Here is a 16,663-nt window from a genome sequence, read left to right on the forward strand (position 1 = left end):
GTTAGAGTTGGGTGAGGGTTAAGGTTTTGCTGGTTAGAGTTGGGTGTGGGTTAAGGTTTTGCTGGTTAGAGTTGGGTGCGGGTTAAGGTTTTGCTGGTTAGAGTTGGGTGTGGCTTAAGGTTTTTCTGGTTAGAGTTGGGTGAGGGTTAAGGTTTTTCTGGTAAGAGTTGGGTGAGGGTTAAGGTTTTTCTGGTTAGAGTTGGGTGCGGGTTAAGGTTTGCTGGTTAGAGTTGGGTGCAGGTTAAGGTTTTGCTGGTTAGAGTTGGGTGTGGGTTAAGGTTTCCTGGTTAGAGTTGGGTGCAGGTTAAGGTTTTGCTGGTTAGAGTTGGGTGAAGGTTAAGGTTTTTCTGGTTATAGTTGGGTGCAGGTTAAGGTTTTGCTGGTTAGAGTTGGGTGAGGGTTAAGGTTTTTCTGGTTAGAGTTGGGTGTGGGTTTAGGTTTTGCTGGTTAGAGTTGGGTGCGGGGTAAGGTTTTGCTGGTTAGAGTTGGGTGTGGGTTAAGGTTTTGTTCGTTAGAGTTGGGTGAGGGTTAAGGTTTTGCTGGTTAGAGTTGGGTGAGGGTTAAGGTTTTGTTCGTTAGAGTTGGGTGAGGGTTAAGGTTGTGCTGGTTAGAGTTGGGTGAGGGTTAAGGTTTTGTTCGTTAGAGTTGGGTGAGGGTTAAGGTTTTGCTGGTTAGAGTTGGGTGTGGGTTAAGGTTTTGCTGGTTAGAGTTGGGTGCGGGTTAAGGTTTTGCTGGTTAGAGTTGGGTGTGGCTTAAGGTTTTTCTGGTTAGAGTTGGGTGAGGGTTAAGGTTTTTCTGGTAAGAGTTGGGTGAGGGTTAAGGTTTTTCTGGTTAGAGTTGGGTGCGGGTTAAGGTTTGCTGGTTAGAGTTGGGTGCAGGTTAAGGTTTTGCTGGTTAGAGTTGGGTGTGGGTTAAGGTTTCCTGGTTAGAGTTGGGTGCAGGTTAAGGTTTTGCTGGTTAGAGTTGGGTGAAGGTTAAGGTTTTTCTGGTTATAGTTGGGTGCAGGTTAAGGTTTTGCTGGTTAGAGTTGGGTGAGGGTTAAGGTTTTTCTGGTTAGAGTTGGGTGTGGGTTTAGGTTTTGCTGGTTAGAGTTGGGTGCGGGGTAAGGTTTTGCTGGTTAGAGTTGGGTGTGGGTTAAGGTTTTGCTGGTTAGAGTTGGGTGAGGGTTAAGGTTTTGCTGGTTAGAGTTGGGTGTGGGTTAAGGTTTTGTTCGTTAGAGTTGGGTGAGGGTTAAGGTTTTGCTGGTTAGAGTTGGGTGAGGGTTAAGGTTTTGCTGGTTAGAGTTGGGTGAGGGTTAAGGTTTTGTTCGTTAGAGTTGGGTGAGGGTTAAGGTTTTTCTGGTTAGAGTTGGGTGTGGGTTAAGGTTTTGCTGGTTAGAGTTGGGTGTGGGTTTAGGTTTTGCTGGTTAGAGTTGGGTGAGGGTTAAGGTTTTGTTCGTTAGAGTTGGGTGTGGGTTAAGGTTTTGCTGGTTAGAGTTGGGTGAGGGTTAAGGTTTTGCTGGTTAGAGTTGGGTGAGGGTTAAGGTTTTGTTCGTTAGAGTTGGGTGAGGGTTAAGGTTTTGCTGGTTAGAGTTGGGTGTGGTTAAGGTTTTGCTGGTTAGAGTTGGGTGAGGGTTAAGGTTTTGTTCGTTAGAGTTGGGTGAGGGTTAAGGTTTTTCTGGTTAGAGTTGGGTGTGGGTTAAGGTTTTGCTGGTTAGAGTTGGGTGTGGGTTAAGGTTTTGCTGGTTAGAGTTGGGTGTGGGTTAAGGTTTTGCTGGTTAGAGTTGGGTGAGGGTTAAGGTTTTGCTGGTTAGAGTTGGGTGTGGGTTTAGGTTTTGCTGGTTAGAGTTGGGTGAGGGTTAAGGTTTTGCTGGTTAGAGTTGGGTGGGGGTTTAGGTTTTGCTGGTTAGAGTTGGGTGGGGGTTTAGGTTTTGCTGGTTAGAGTTGGGTGAGGGTTAAGGTTTTGCTGGTTAGAGTTGGGTGAGGGTTAAGGTTTTGCTGGTTAGAGTTGGGTGAGGGTTAAGCTTTTGCTGGTTAGAGTTGGGTGTGGGTTAAGGTTTTGCTGGTTAGAGTTGGGTGTGGGTTAAGGTTTTGCTGGTTAGAGTTGGGTGTGGGTTAAGGTTTTGCTGGTTAGAGTTGGGTGTGGGTTAAGGTTTTGCTGGTTAGAGTTGGGTGTGGGTTAAGGTTTTGCTGGTTAGAGTTTTGTGCGGGTTAAGGTTTTGCTGGTTAGAGTTGGGTGTGGGTTAAGGTTTTGCTGGTTAGAGTTGGGTGTGGGTTAAGGTTTGCTGGTTAGGGTTGGGTGAGGGTTAAGGTTTTGCTGGTTAGAGTTGGGTGTGGGTTAAGGTTTGCTGGTTAGGGTTGGGTGTGGGTTAAGGTTTTGCTGGTTAGAGTTGGGTGTGGGTTAAGGTTTTGCTGGTTAGAGTTGGGTGTGGGTTAAGGTTTTGCTGGTTAGAGTTGGGTGTGGGTTAAGGTTTTGCTGCTTAGAGTTGGGTGTGGGTTAAGGTTTTGCTGGTTAGAGTTGGGTGTGGGTTAAGGTTTGCTGGTTAGGGTTGGGTGAGGGTTAAGGTTTGCTGGTTAGGGTTGGGTGAGGGTTAAGGTTTTGCTGGTTAGAGTTGGGTGAGGGTTAAGGTTTTGCTGGTTAGAGTTGGGTGAGGGTTAAGGTTTTGCTGGTTAGAGTTGGGTGAGGGTTAAGGTTTTGCTGGTTAGAGTTGGGTGTGGGTTAAGGTTTTGCTGGTTAGAGTTGGGTGAGGGTTAAGGTTTTGCTGGTTAGAGTTGGGTGAGGGTTAAGGTTTTGCTGGTTAGAGTTGGGTGAGGGTTAAGGTTTGCTGGTTAGGGTTGGGTGAGGGTTAAGGTTTTGCTGGTTAGAGTTGGGTGTGGGTTAAGGTTTGCTGGTTAGGGTTGGGTGTGGGTTAAGGTTTTGCTGGTTAGAGTTGGGTGTGGGTTAAGGTTTTGCTGGTTAGAGTTGGGTGTGGGTTAAGGTTTTGCTGGTTAGAGTTGGGTGTGGGTTAAGGTTTGCTGGTTAGGGTTGGGTGAGGGTTAAGGTTTGCTGGTTAGGGTTGGGTGAGGGTTAAGGTTTTGCTGGTTAGAGTTGGGTGAGGGTTAAGGTTTTGCTGGTTAGAGTTGGGTGAGGGTTAAGGTTTTGCTGGTTAGAGTTGGGTGAGGGTTAAGGTTTTGCTGGTTAGAGTTGGGTGTGGGTTAAGGTTTTGCTGGTTAGAGTTGGGTGAGGGTTAAGGTTTTGCTGGTTAGAGTTGGGTGAGGGTTAAGGTTTTGCTGGTTAGAGTTGGGTGAGGGTTAAGGTTTTGCTGGTTAGAGTTGGGTGTGGGTTAAGGTTTTGCTGGTTAGAGTTGGGTGTGGGTTAAGGTTTTGCTGGTTAGAGTTGGGTGAGGGTTAAGGTTTGCTGGTTAGAGTTGGGTGAGGGTTAAGGTTTGCTTGTTAGGGTCGGGTGTGGGTTTTCCTTACACATCACTAGTGGTCGAGCCTGCAGGTCAGTAGGATTGAAACTTTTGGACACTTTTTTTCTCCTACCCCTTAAATCCTATCATGAAAGTTAATTAGGTTGAGATTAAATCTTGGCTCAGTGCCTAAAACATCACTTTCATATATGCAAAGCCTTGTAATGAGCTACGTGGGCCCTGTCCATATGTTGGATCTCAGTGGAACCCCAAAGAACTGCCTACTGTATTCTGATCAGAGTGCTGTTATTATTGTTTATTTATCGACTGCTATCAGCTCTGGAAACATGGAAAAATGGCTGCTAGACAAGGCCAAGGCGTTCTGCTCTTTTCCTCTTCTTTGCCTCGGTATCATCGGTGACTGACACAGAGCTGGTCACTATACCAGAGCGTTTCTTCCTTTTCTTCAGCTTCTCATCATCTTCACTCTGTTTGGAGACAGGTGACACGCTAAGGCCAAACCTTTGTGCTCTCAGTTTATCCATGCTGACCGATGATTTTGCATCTGTTATTTGACCTTTCTTGACTGAGGTTGTGGCCCGAGCTGCCTTTTGGTTGTCCACGCTGGCAGGAACATTGAACCTCTCAGCTCTTTTTTGAAGCCTATCAGCTTCAGAAACACTGCTAGAAATTTTCACCAGCTTCTTTTCTGCATTTGTATCAGCTGATTTGTCATCAGGTTCTTCTTGCGTGACGGCAGTGACACTGCCTGTAGAATGGGAATCCTCTCTATAAGAGACACCCTCCTTATCACTAAGGCCCCTCTTCTGGGTTGCCAGGCATCTACCTGTGTACAACCAGGGAACTAACCCACTGACCTCCTGTTGGAGCTTTGGGCTGCTTGGCTACCCTGACTGGCACTAAGTGGATGCTGACCCACTCCTATAACACAAGCTGGCTAATTCTTACTAAGAACTAAGAGAGGATTTCTTGGGGGTCTTACCCTCTATGCAGGTAAACAATTGGCTTTTTCCCAATGGCTGTCTGTAGCAGTCCCTGTAGCTACCAAAACACACAGGAAGTAAAAGCCCTCTTCCTTTTCCCTAAAAATCTGGAAGAAACCATTCTTTCCCCAGAGACAGGGGATGTTGGTCTCTCAAACTATTTACAGATCGGATGAACTAAAGATACAGTGACATTTCAGTATTTGGTAAGTGATGGGAGTTTGTGCCATTGTACATGGAAAATATGATACTTGATGACCCAAGTCATATTGAGTGAGAAGTTGAGGGAAGTGGAACAGGCAGGAGAAAAGGAGACTGGAATATACATTGTGGAGGAGGTAAGTTCTAGAAGACCCCGGTACTTGGGAAAAGCTTTAGTGAACAAAGTTCCTAGTTTGGGGGACTGCAATGGAAAAGTATTTGTGGATTGCAGGAGATGTTTGTATGGATGAATTCTTCAGGCTCCCAAGTCTCCTGTCACCCAATGACTGGGCATTGTTGTTTACAGATGGGGTATGTGGGTTTCCTGGGGAGCTATAAAAGTAATTATAAGAGTACAGGATCAGTGTGGATTTAACGAGAAGACCAGTTTAGCACAACTTCCATTATTTTCCCTCAACATTTCAGATCTTGTAGATTGTAAGCTCTTCTTGTAGATTGTAAACTCTTCTTGTAGAGTGTAAGCTCTTTTGGGCAGGGCTCCCTTCCCCTCCTGTATCGGTTACTGATTGCTTTATATGTTACTCCTTGTAGATTGTAAGCTCTTTTGGGCAGGGCTCTCTTCCCCTCCTGTATCGGTTACTGATTGCTTTATATGTTACTCCTTGTAGATTGTAAGCTCTTTTGGGCAGGGCTCTCTTCACCTCCTGTATCGGTTACTGATTGCTTTATATGTTACTCTGTATGTCCAATGTATGGAACCCACTTATTGTACAGCGCTGCGGGGTATGTTGGCGCTTTATAAATAAATGTTAATAATAATAATAATAACGGTAAAGTCTCATGAGGCAAAATCCTCAATTCATTTTGTTTTATTCTGTAACTTTTTCGTTAATTTTAGTTCCTTGTTGGTTATAATATTGTATAGGGGAATATACATCAATTAAAAAAATATGCAGCCTTTTCCTGATATTTTAATGTAATAATATGGTTTGGAACAGTTCCCTAAGCCCTGCCCCCTGTACCCCTGCTGATCTGGCTGACTACTTGGTGACTCAATCCCACAATCCCCTGCTGCACCCGTGATGTCAATAAGGAAAGGAACATCCCGTTGCAATGCATTGTGGGTTATGTAGTTCCTGCATGTTGTCTGTAAGCTGGGGAGAAGTTTATACAATCTGTAACATCAGTGGTTTAGTCCCTCCTCCCCTGCCAGGATTACAAATGATGCAGAAAGAGAACTGTTTTGCAGCTGGATTTCAGCATATAAACATGGGATTTATTCCTAATTTATAAAGGAACAGATTACAGTGATAGGGATATTGGGGGTTTCTGGGTTGGGTGGGGCTCCTAAACACATTTCAAAGCCGCCCTTGCTGCCCATAAGTGAGACCTTTATCCAATCGAGTTTAAGTGCAGAACCATTTTGATGCTTCTATTTGATGTTATTTGGGGTGGGGGGGGGGGCAATTGCTGAGACGCTCTCTCTGGCTAATGTGTTGTCTCGTGCTGTCACGTGCTGACTGCAGCAATTTGCCATTCCCGGCCTCTCTATCTCCCAAGTTTCTGCAGTTCATTCAGTCTGTCCAACGTAACTAGATTATCCATTTGATCACCGTCTCCTCTTGTTGAAATCTTTCTCGCTGCTTTTATATTAAAGGAAAACTCCATCTCATTACTATTCTCTGCTGGTACGGGATTCTTTTTAGCCGGAGAAAAAGACTACGAGTTCTCCAAAAAACACACATAAAAGTTATAATTTTATTATAAGGAAAAGGTTTGTAAGGCAAGTCATGTACTGGGGAAGCAGTTTTATCTTGTGTTGTTGCTTTCAATAGATATGAACACAAAAATGGCCATGAATGTAGCGATGAACAAATTGTTTCGCCAGGCATTTCGCCTTTGGTGAACTGTTCCGTGAAATTTAGCGCAGAAAAATTCATTGCGTGTCAACAAAAAAGTAACGGTTGCGTCAAATTGGGAGTGGTTGTGTCAAAAATGGGCGCAGTCGTGGCAAAATCGGGCGGGTTTGCTTCAAAATGGCCGCATTTGCACAAAAAAAGACATGGGCAACAAATGCATTTCGGGATTTTTTCGCCATTACGTGAATTTTCTTGTTGTTGCTGTAAATTTTATGGCAAAGCGAAACGGGACAGATTCGCTAATCACTACACAAATGTTGTGATGAATGAATTTTTACGCCAGGCATGGATTCGCTGCGAATTTCCGCATTTGTTCTGCGAAACTTCGGTGAAAATTCGCAGCAGAAAAATTTGTCGTGCATCAAAAAAAGTCACAGTCGCGTCAAATTGGGTGTGGTCGTGTCAAAAATGGGTGTGGTTGTGCCAAAAATGGGCGCAGTTGTGGCATATTTGGGCGCGGTTGCATAAAAATGGGCATGTTTGCTTCAAAATGGGCGCATTTGCACAAAAAAGACACAGCAACAAAAACGTTGTGTGACAAATGCATTTTGTGATTTTTTTCACCATTTTGTGAATTTTCTTGTTGCTGCGGTAAATTTTTATGGCGAAGCGAAACGAGACAGATTCGCTCATCACTACACAAATGTTGTGATGAACGAATTTTTATGCCAGGCATGGATTTGCAGCGAATTTCCTTTGGCAAACTGTTCCGCGAAACTTCCGTGGTCATGTCAAATTGGGCACGGTCGTGTCAAAATGGGCGTGCTTGCTTCAAAATGGATGCATTTGCTCAAAAAAAAGATGCAGGTGACAAAACCATTGCGCGACAAATGCATTTCGTGAATTTTCTTCTCGTTTTGCCAAATTTTATGGCAAAGCGAAACGGGACAGATTCGCTCATCACTACACAAATATTGCGCTTATTGGCAACAAGCTTAGCGCCAATGCTTCCATCCTTCCTCTTCTGCTGAATCATGCGCCTTTTGACGCAGGAATTTTAACATGAATTTGCCGCTAAATTCCGCATTTCACTGTCTGCTAAATTTTGCTGAGTAAAACTTGCAGCGCAGCAGTAAAGTGTGCCTGAGTCTGAGCTTTCAGAAGGAGCCAGCGCTACACATTAGAACTGCTTTCAGCTAACCTATTGTTTCTCCTACTCCCATGTAACTGGAGGAGTCCCAAGCCGGACTTGGATTTCTTACTATTGAGTGCTATTCTGATACCTACTGGGAGCTGCTATCTTGCTCCCTTCCCATTGTTCTGCTGATCGGCTGCTGTGGGGGGGAGGGGGGGATATCACTCCAACTTGCAGCGCAGCAGTAAAGTGTGCCTGAGTCTGAGCTTTCAGCCAGCGCTACACATTAGAACTGCTTTCAGCTAACCTATTGTTTCTCCTACTCCCATGTAACTGGAGGAGTCCCAAGCCGGACTTGGATTTCTTACTATTGAGTGCTATTCTGATACCTACTGGGAGCTGCTATCTTGCTCCCTTCCCATTGTTCTGCTGATCGGCTGCTGGGGGTGAGGGGGGGGGGATATCACTCCAACTTGCAGCGCAGCAGTAAAGTGTGCCTGAGTCTGAGCTTTCAGCCAGCGCTACACATTAGAACTGCTTTCAGCTAACCTATTGTTTCTCCTACTCCCATGTAACTGGAGGAGTCCCAAGCCGGACTTGGATTTCTTACTATTGAGTGCTATTCTGATACCTACTGGGAGCTGCTATCTTGCTCCCTTCCCATTGTTCTGCTGATCGGCTGCTGGGGGTGAGAAAATGTCTTGTTTTTTACTTACTACGTTGAGTTTTTTGGAGGAATATGTTGCTAAATTATCCATGAAAGTAGTCATTTGAAGCATCATTTTATTTGTCCTTACTGTAACCTTTCTGCGAACAATTCTAATTGTAACTATGGAATATAATGAAACCGCATAGTTATTAAATAAGTTTGAAACTTCTTATGGGGTTAGGAAGTTCCTCCTCAAGTGAGTTGAAGCCCTTTAATCACGGGAACATTCCGGCCGCTGGAGCATCCCGGCCCCTCATTCCCCGCTTTGCTCCGTGCTGCGTAAAGCTCATTTTTTCACAATTCATTGGATAGAGAAAAGGGATGATTTGTGTTTTAATTACATAAATGCAATTATACATCTATTGCTTGAACTTATTTGTTCTATTTAGTTAATATAAAGTTGTTTAATTAACCTACTATAATGGTTCCTTTTGTATTTAATATATTTTTTTTAAATACAGTCTTGTTAATGTAGAGCCAAAATGTGATTTTATGGGGCAACATCATATAAGGACCATTATATATATATATGTATATACAGGCATCAGATCACTTATCCGGAAACCCAGTATCCAGAAAGTTCCAAAATACGGAAAGGCCATCTCCCGTAGACTCCATTTTAATCAAATAATTCACATTTTTAAAAATGATTCCCTTTTCTCTGTAATAATAAAGCAGTAACTGTACTTGATCCCAACTAAGATATAATTACCCCTTATTGGGGCAGAACAGCCCTATTGGGTTTATTTAATGGTTAAATGATTCCCTTTTCTCTGTAATAATAAAACAGTACCTGTACTTGATCCCAACTAAGATATAATTACCCCTTATTGGGGGCAGAACAGTCCTATTGGGTTTATTTAATGGTTAAATGATTCCCTTTTCTCTGTAATAATAAAACAGTACCTGTACTTGATCCCAACTAAGATATAATTACCCCTTCTTGGGGGCAGAACAGTCCTATTGGGTTTATTTACTGTTTAAATAATTTTATTAGCAGACTTAAGGTAGGAGATCCGAATTATGGAAAGATCCCTTATCCAGAAAACCCCAGGTCCCAAGCATTCTGGATAATGGGTCCCATACCTGTATATATAATTATATTGCTGTTAAATGCCTGATGGGTTTCTTGCAGGGTTGCCACCTGTCTGGTTTTGACCCGGCCCTTGCCTCTGTGTTGTCACGACCCCACCTCTTCCCTGCCCCCATGGTGTCACTGCCCGCCCCTTGCCGGGCGAAAAAAGCCTGCAAAGGTTGAAGCCCTAGTATCTTGTCTGATTATTTTGCTGCCTGTCCTGAAATTTTATGTATTTGAGATTTGTGTGGTTGGTTCTCCAATCTTATGGTAGATTCCAAGGACATCCTTGAGCTCTATTCAAGTGTAAAAAAGTGCTGGGGGGCCGTGCATGAATAAAGTTCCTGGCGGTTGCTGAATAAGGGCTGTAATTGGCTATTTTGTCACTTTCCTGTGAACTGCGTCCCACAGGAGGGTCTGTTTGCTAAAACACTAGAGGGCTTATTTACAAGCAGAGCTTCATTGAAGGTACTTGTACCAAACCATGCTCCTTCCACTTGCGCCTATGCAGTTTGCCTGATGAATTGTGCCCCAGTGAGCCTATTGATGTGGCTAAAGCCACCCTGAACATGGTTGGAACAAGGAAGGCCAAGTCGGCCAGGCGCCCTAGGCAACCCTGCCTGATGTCAGCTACTGCAAAAGGTGGCAACCCTACTTTAAACCCAAGTGCAAATAGTCCTACATCCCATAGTGCTTATTTGAAAAGTACCAGGGGGTCCAGGGGGTCCGGCTACATGTTGCACCTGGTTGGAAACCTGGGCTCCGCTGCAGCCTGCACCAGTCATGAATAAAGTGCTACCAAAGGGAGGCGGAGTTATATTTAAGGGGGACATGTAGGTCTCTGTTGTCTATTTTTCAAAGGAAATTCATAAAAGTAAAGGGCAGTCAGTAAAGTGCCAAAAGCTTGGTTATTTGTTTCAGTTATTTTGCACTTTGCGCTTTGCAAATGACCCCTGGGGGCACCTGTACATCTGCAAGTGCAGAGATCAAAGTGCTGTTTCTCACGATTACAAAGCTCTATACCCAACTGGAGGCCAATTTTTCCGTATATTGGTGCCTTTAGGGACTGAGATGGGAATAACCGTATCCGTTCCGTCACAGCCGGGGGGTTGTTCCATAGAGCACTTTCACATGGGGGGGTCAGACTCCCCTGAGCTTTTACATTAGGATGAATTTGGTTTCCCCATTGTCCCACAATGCAATATTCTTTCCTTTTCCCTCGTTCCAAGTAAAAACGCTGCTGCTTTCAAAATCCCCTCCAATCCCCCCTTATGCTTTTTTCATAGGGCAATTTAATAAGGTGTCGGCAGGATCATTTTTCTCGCCGCGCAGTCTTTGATTTTACGGTCATGTCAAGAGACGACGGCGAGACATTTGTCCATGAATCAGATATATTCATTTAGTTTCTCCCAGGAACAAGGTGCCAGCGCTCTCTCCCCGGTGGAAATGTCATTTACAATCACAATGTGCTCTGTCACCGTAAGAGCCGAATTTATACGGGAAAGTAACTGTCGGAACAGTATTCCGTTCCGCTGATCCCCGGACAGAACCAGAGAGAAAGTGAAATGCACTTAATCAGGCATTTTTCATGCTTAACCCTGTTGGCGCATATTTAAAGGGCAACCTCCGTAGATAAAAAAAAAAGAAAAAAAAAGAAAAAAGAGTTCAATTTCTTTTTCAAAAATGTTCAGATGTAGACAATTTGCAATTTGTTTTCATTTTTTATTACTCGTGGTTTTTGAGTTATTTAGCTTTATATTCAGCAGCCCTCCAGTTTGGAATTTCAGCAGCTATCTGGTTGCTGGGGTCCGAGTTACCTTAGCAACCAGGCCACTGATTTGAATAAGGGGCTGGGATAGAAATAGGAGAGGGCTTTAATACAAAAATGAGGGGAATAAAAAGTAGCAATGGCCGAAAAAATCGTATTTGTCGCAGCGGATACAAAAAAAGAACTTTCGGATCGTACCACAATATTTTTGTACGAAAAAAGAAAAAAAAGAGTTCAATTTCTTTTTCAAAAATGTTTAGATGTAGACAATTTGCAATTTGTTTTCATTTTTTATTACTCATGGTTTTTGAGTTATTTAGCTTTATATTCAGCAGCCCGTCACTTTGGAGTTTCAGCAGCTATTTGGTTGCTGGGGTCCGAGTTACCTTAGTAACCAGGCCACTGATTTAAATGAGGGGCTGGGATAGACGTAGGAGAGGGCTTTAATATAAAAATGAGGGGAATAAAAAGTAGCAATGTGCGAAAAAATCGTATTTGTTGCAGCGGATACGAAAATTTCAGGACTTTCGGATCGTAACAAAATATTTTCGTACAGAAAAAAGAAAAAAAAGAGTTCAATTTCTTTTTCAAAAATGTTCAGATCTAGACAATTTGCAATTTGTTTTCATGTTTTATTACTCGTGGTTTTTGAGTTATTCAGCTTTATATTCAGCAGCCCTCCAGTTTGGAATTTCAGCAGCTATCTGGTTGCTGGGGTCCGAGTTACCTTAGCAACCAGGCCACTGATTTGAATAAGGGGCTGGGATAGAAATAGGAGAGGGCTTTAATACAAAAATGAGGGGAATAAAAAGTAGCAATGGCCGAAAAAATCGTATTTGTCGCAGCGGATACGAAAATTTCAGAACTTTCAGATCGGACCACAATATTTTCGTACGAAAAAAGAAAAAAAAAGAGTTCAATTTCTTTTTCAAAAATGTTCAGATGTAGACAATTTGCAATTGGTTTTGATTTTTTATTATTCATGGTTTTTGAGTTATTTAGCTTTATATTCAGCAGCCCTCCAGTTTGGAATTTCAGCAGCTATCTGGTTGCTAGGGTCCGAATTACCTTAGTAACCAGGCCACTGATTTAAATGAGGGGCTGGGATAGACGTAGGAGAGGGCTTCAATTTAAAAATGAGGGGAATAAAAAGTAGCAATGGCCGAAAAAATAGTGTTTGTCGCAGCGGATACCAAAATTTCAGAACTTTTGGATCGTACCACAGTATTTTTGTACGAAAGAAGAAAAAATAGAGTTCAATTTCTTTTTCAAAAATGCTCAGATGTAGACAATTTGCAATTGGTTTTCATTTTTTATTATTCGTGGTTTTTGAGTTATTCAGCTTTATATTCAGCAGCCCTCTACTTTGGAATTTCAGCAGCTATCTGGTTGCTGGGGTCCGAGTTACCTTAGCAACCAGGCCACTGAGTTAAATGAGGGTCTGGGATAGACGTAGGAGAGGGCTTTAATATAAAAATGAGGGGAATAAAAAGTAGCAATGTGCGAAAAAAATCGTATTTGTCGCAGCGGATACGAAAATTTCAGGACTTTCGGATCGTACCAAAATATTTTCGTACAGAAAAAAGAAAAAAAAGAGTTCAATTTCTTTTTCAAAAATGTTCAGATGTAGACAATTTGCAATTTGTTTTCATGTTTTATTACTCGTGGTTTTTGAGTTATTCAGCTTTATATTCAGCAGCCCTCCAGTTTGGAATTTCAGCAGCTATCTGGTTGCTAGGGTCCGAATTACCTTAGCAACCAGGCCACTGAGTTAAATGAGGGTCTGGAATAGACGTAGGAGAGGGCTTCAATATAACAATGAGGGGAATAAAAAGTAGCAATGGCCGAAAAAATCGTGTTTGTCGCAGCGGATACCAAAATTTCAGAACTTTTGGATCGTACCACAGTATTTTTGTACGAAAGAAGAAAAAATAGAGTTCAATTTCTTTTTCAAAAATGCTCAGATGTAGACAATTTGCAATTGGTTTTCATTTTTTATTATTCGTGGTTTTTGAGTTATTCAGCTTTATATTCAGCAGCCCTCTACTTTGGAATTTCAGCAGCTATCTGGTTGCTGGGGTCCGAGTTACCTTAGCAACCAGGCCACTGATTTAAATGAGGGGCTGGGATAGACGTAGGAGAGGGCTTTAATATAAAAATCAGGGGAATAAAAGTAGCAATGCTATCTGCCTACCCCCTAGCTCAACTCATAGGATGCACCTTTGCTGATTGTACCGCCCTCCCACTCCTACCCAACTGCCACTGTCTGTGGGGGGGAGGGGCTTAGTATATGTGGGTATGCTACAGCTAATTTGCCATGGATACCCTGCCTTTTATATTATGTTAAGGGACCTATTAAAGAATCTCCCCAAACTGGAATATATATATATCAGTAAATATTGCCCTTTTACATCCTTTCCCTTGAGCCGCCATTTAGTGATGGGGTGTGTGCTCCCTCAGAGATCAGCTGACAGGAAGTGATGCAGCTCTAACTGTAACAGGAAGTAGTGTGGGAGCAAAAGGCAGAACTCTGCCCATTCATTGGCTGATGGGGCCTAGCATGTATGTGTGCCTTGGCTTGTTTGTGTGCACTGTGACTCCTATGATCCCAGGGGGCGGCCCTTAGTACCTAAAATGGCAGTTTCCTATTTAGGATTACCCAATGGCACATACTGCTAAACAAGTATATTTATATGAAAATGGTTTATTTAGATGGAGCAGACTGAGCCGTACGTTGCTATTTCCATGTATCGGGACGGCAAGTTCTGCGCTGGGATCTCTGCCTTTTCTAGCAGAACAGCTGACAGCTGGAGAAGCCGCGTTTGTCAGATTATAGCGTTTATTTTTAGCCATTTTTGCCGCGTCCCTTAAACTCACTCGTGTTCTTTAAAAGAACAAACATTTCCCGACATTAGCGATTCTCTACGAGGCGGGTTCCATATGCCGAGTCCGTATTTAGTTCTCTCTGCCGTCAGCTGAATCCCTAAAGGAACCGGCGTGCTGTATCTATATTTACTGTGTGTGAGCTGGGCATTCGCTCGCCCCAAACTCATTAGGCTTATTTGTGTATAATTGTGTATGGGTTTAATAAATAAAAGGAGTTGTTCCCCTTTTTACGCTGTTTTCTCACCAACTTTTAGTTTACACAGTGTGATAAATAGGCCCCTTAGTATGTTGTAGGGAGTGTGATTCCAAAACAATTTGCAATTGGTCTTCATTTTTTTTAATTATACGTGAAAGAAAAGGGAATCATTTAACCATGAAATAAACCCAATAGGACTGTTCTACCCCAATAAGGGGTAATTATATCTTAGTTGGGATCAAGTACAGGTACTGTTTTATTATTACAGAGAAAAGGGAATCATTTAACCATTAAATAAACCCAATAGGGCTGTTCTGCCCCCAATAAGGGGTAATTATATCTTAGTTGGGATCAAGTACAGGTACTGTTTTATTATTACAGAGAAAAGGGAATCATTTAACCATTAAATAAACCCAATAGGGCTGTTCTGCCCCCAATAAGGGGTAATTATATCTTAGTTGGGATCAAGTACAGGTACTGTTTTATTATTACAGAGAAAAGGGAATCATTTAACCATTAAATAAACCCAATAGGGCTGTTCTGCCCCCAATAAGGGGTAATTATATCTTAGTTGGGATCAAGTACAGGTACTGTTTTATTATTACAGAGAAAAGGGAATCATTTAACCATGAAATAAACCCAATAGGGCTGTTCTGCCCCAATAAGGGGTAATTATATCTTAGTTGGGATCAAGTACAGGTACTGTTTTATTATTACAGAGAAAAGGGAATCATTTAACCATGAAATAAACCCAATAGGGCTGTTCTGCCCCAATAAGGGGTAATTATATCTTAGTTGGGATCAAGTACAGGTACTGTTTTATTATTACAGAGAAAAGGGAATCATTTAACCATGAAATAAACCCAATAGGGCTGTTCTGCCCCCAATAAGGGGTAATTATATCTTAGTTGGGATCAAGTACAGGTACTGTTTTATTATTACAGAGAAAAGGGAATCATTTAACCATGAAATAAACCCAATAGGGCTGTTCTGCCCCCAATAAGGGGTAATTATATCTTAGTTGGGATCAAGTACAGGTACTGTTTTATTATTACAGAGAAAAGGGAATCATTTAACCATGAAATAAACCCAATAGGGCTGTTCTGCCCCCAATAAGGGGTAATTATATCTTAGTTGGGATCAAGCACAGGTACTGTTTTATTATTACAGAGAAAAGGGAATCAACAATGCAATTAGCACATCATTCAGAAACAGCCCATTATCTATTTTAGGTCTAAAAAGTCATTAAATAAGTTTTCCTTTTTCCGCGACTATTTATTCCTCCGTATAAAACCCAGGAGAATAAATCACCCCCCATCCGCGCTGAATTAAAGCAACTTTGTGCCTGATATACGCCTCCATTTCCCTGAAAATTGCCCCTATTAAAAATGTATTCTAAATACATTTCATACATTGCCGATATAAACGTATTTAATTAAAAAAAACCCATCTCTGGAAACGTAACTACAACTGTGTTCGCAGAAATAGATTCACAAACCCCTCATTATAGCCATTTTATAGCGATTTTATTAGCCGCAATAAACAAATTTAATGTAAAAAAAACACAACCTATTTAATATATAAATGTTTTTATTTTCTCAAACTCTCTTCTCATACTGACAGTAAACTTTCTCACTGATAAAAGACTCGTTTAGATTGGAAATAAAGAATGAATTCCCCTCGCGCCTGGAACAGGGCGATTAGCCTCGTTAGGAAATAGTCGTTGGGGTCGTGGTTCCCCCGCAGCGCAGATGGGAAGTGGCGCCACGATCCCTTTATGGAACAATTTTGCCGGATCTCATTTCGCCGTTTGTTTGTGCAATAAGCCGGTTGGATAATTAATACAGAAATATTTAACACTTTGAAAGGTCAGAAAGTTAACGCTGGAAATTGTTGGCTGGAAAACCTTTAATTACATTATAAATCTTTGATATTTGAAGTCGGATGTTGAAATACAAATATTTTTCTGTTCTGATAAAAATACAGAGCAGAAATGGTTGTCATTTAAAATGATATTAAATCATTACTGTTCTCAATTCATTCCATTAATAAGAAAAAGTAGAAGTGTAAGAATCACCCTATGTGGCTTAACTCTGAGGTAAAGAAGTTAATAGGGAAAAAAAGGAAAGCTTTTAAGAAATATAAGTCAGAGGGGACAGTAGCTGCGTTTAATGATTATAAACACTATAACAAGTGTGTAAAACAGCAATCCGGAAGGCAAAGATAGAAAATGAGGAGCGCAACGCGGCCGAGGCCAAGACTAACCCCAAAAAGTTTTTTAAGTATATTAATAGTAAAAAGATGCAGGTTGAGGGTGTGGCCCCATTGAGTTATAATAACAATATGGTTACAGCGGGTACAGAAAAGGCAGATGTGCTTAACCAGTTCTTTTCTTCTGTGTATACAGTAGAGGAGCCAGTGGGCCAAGTCTCACCCAATAGCTTCACTGTTGCCTCAGCTCCAACTACACAGTGGTTGGCACAGGATATGGTGCTTAAA

At 42.1% G+C, this 16,663-nt stretch overlaps 1 pseudogene; it reads right to left on the bottom strand.

Moving 5' to 3' along the window:
• Nucleotides 1-3,732: 3,732 nt before the first annotated feature.
• Nucleotides 3,733-16,663, bottom strand: part of LOC100495164 — a 37,019-nt pseudogene continuing 24,088 nt past the window's right edge.

Source organism: Xenopus tropicalis, chromosome 1 (genome assembly GCF_000004195.4).
Source record: "Xenopus tropicalis strain Nigerian chromosome 1, UCB_Xtro_10.0, whole genome shotgun sequence".
Taxonomy (NCBI): Eukaryota; Metazoa; Chordata; class Amphibia; order Anura; family Pipidae; genus Xenopus; species Xenopus tropicalis.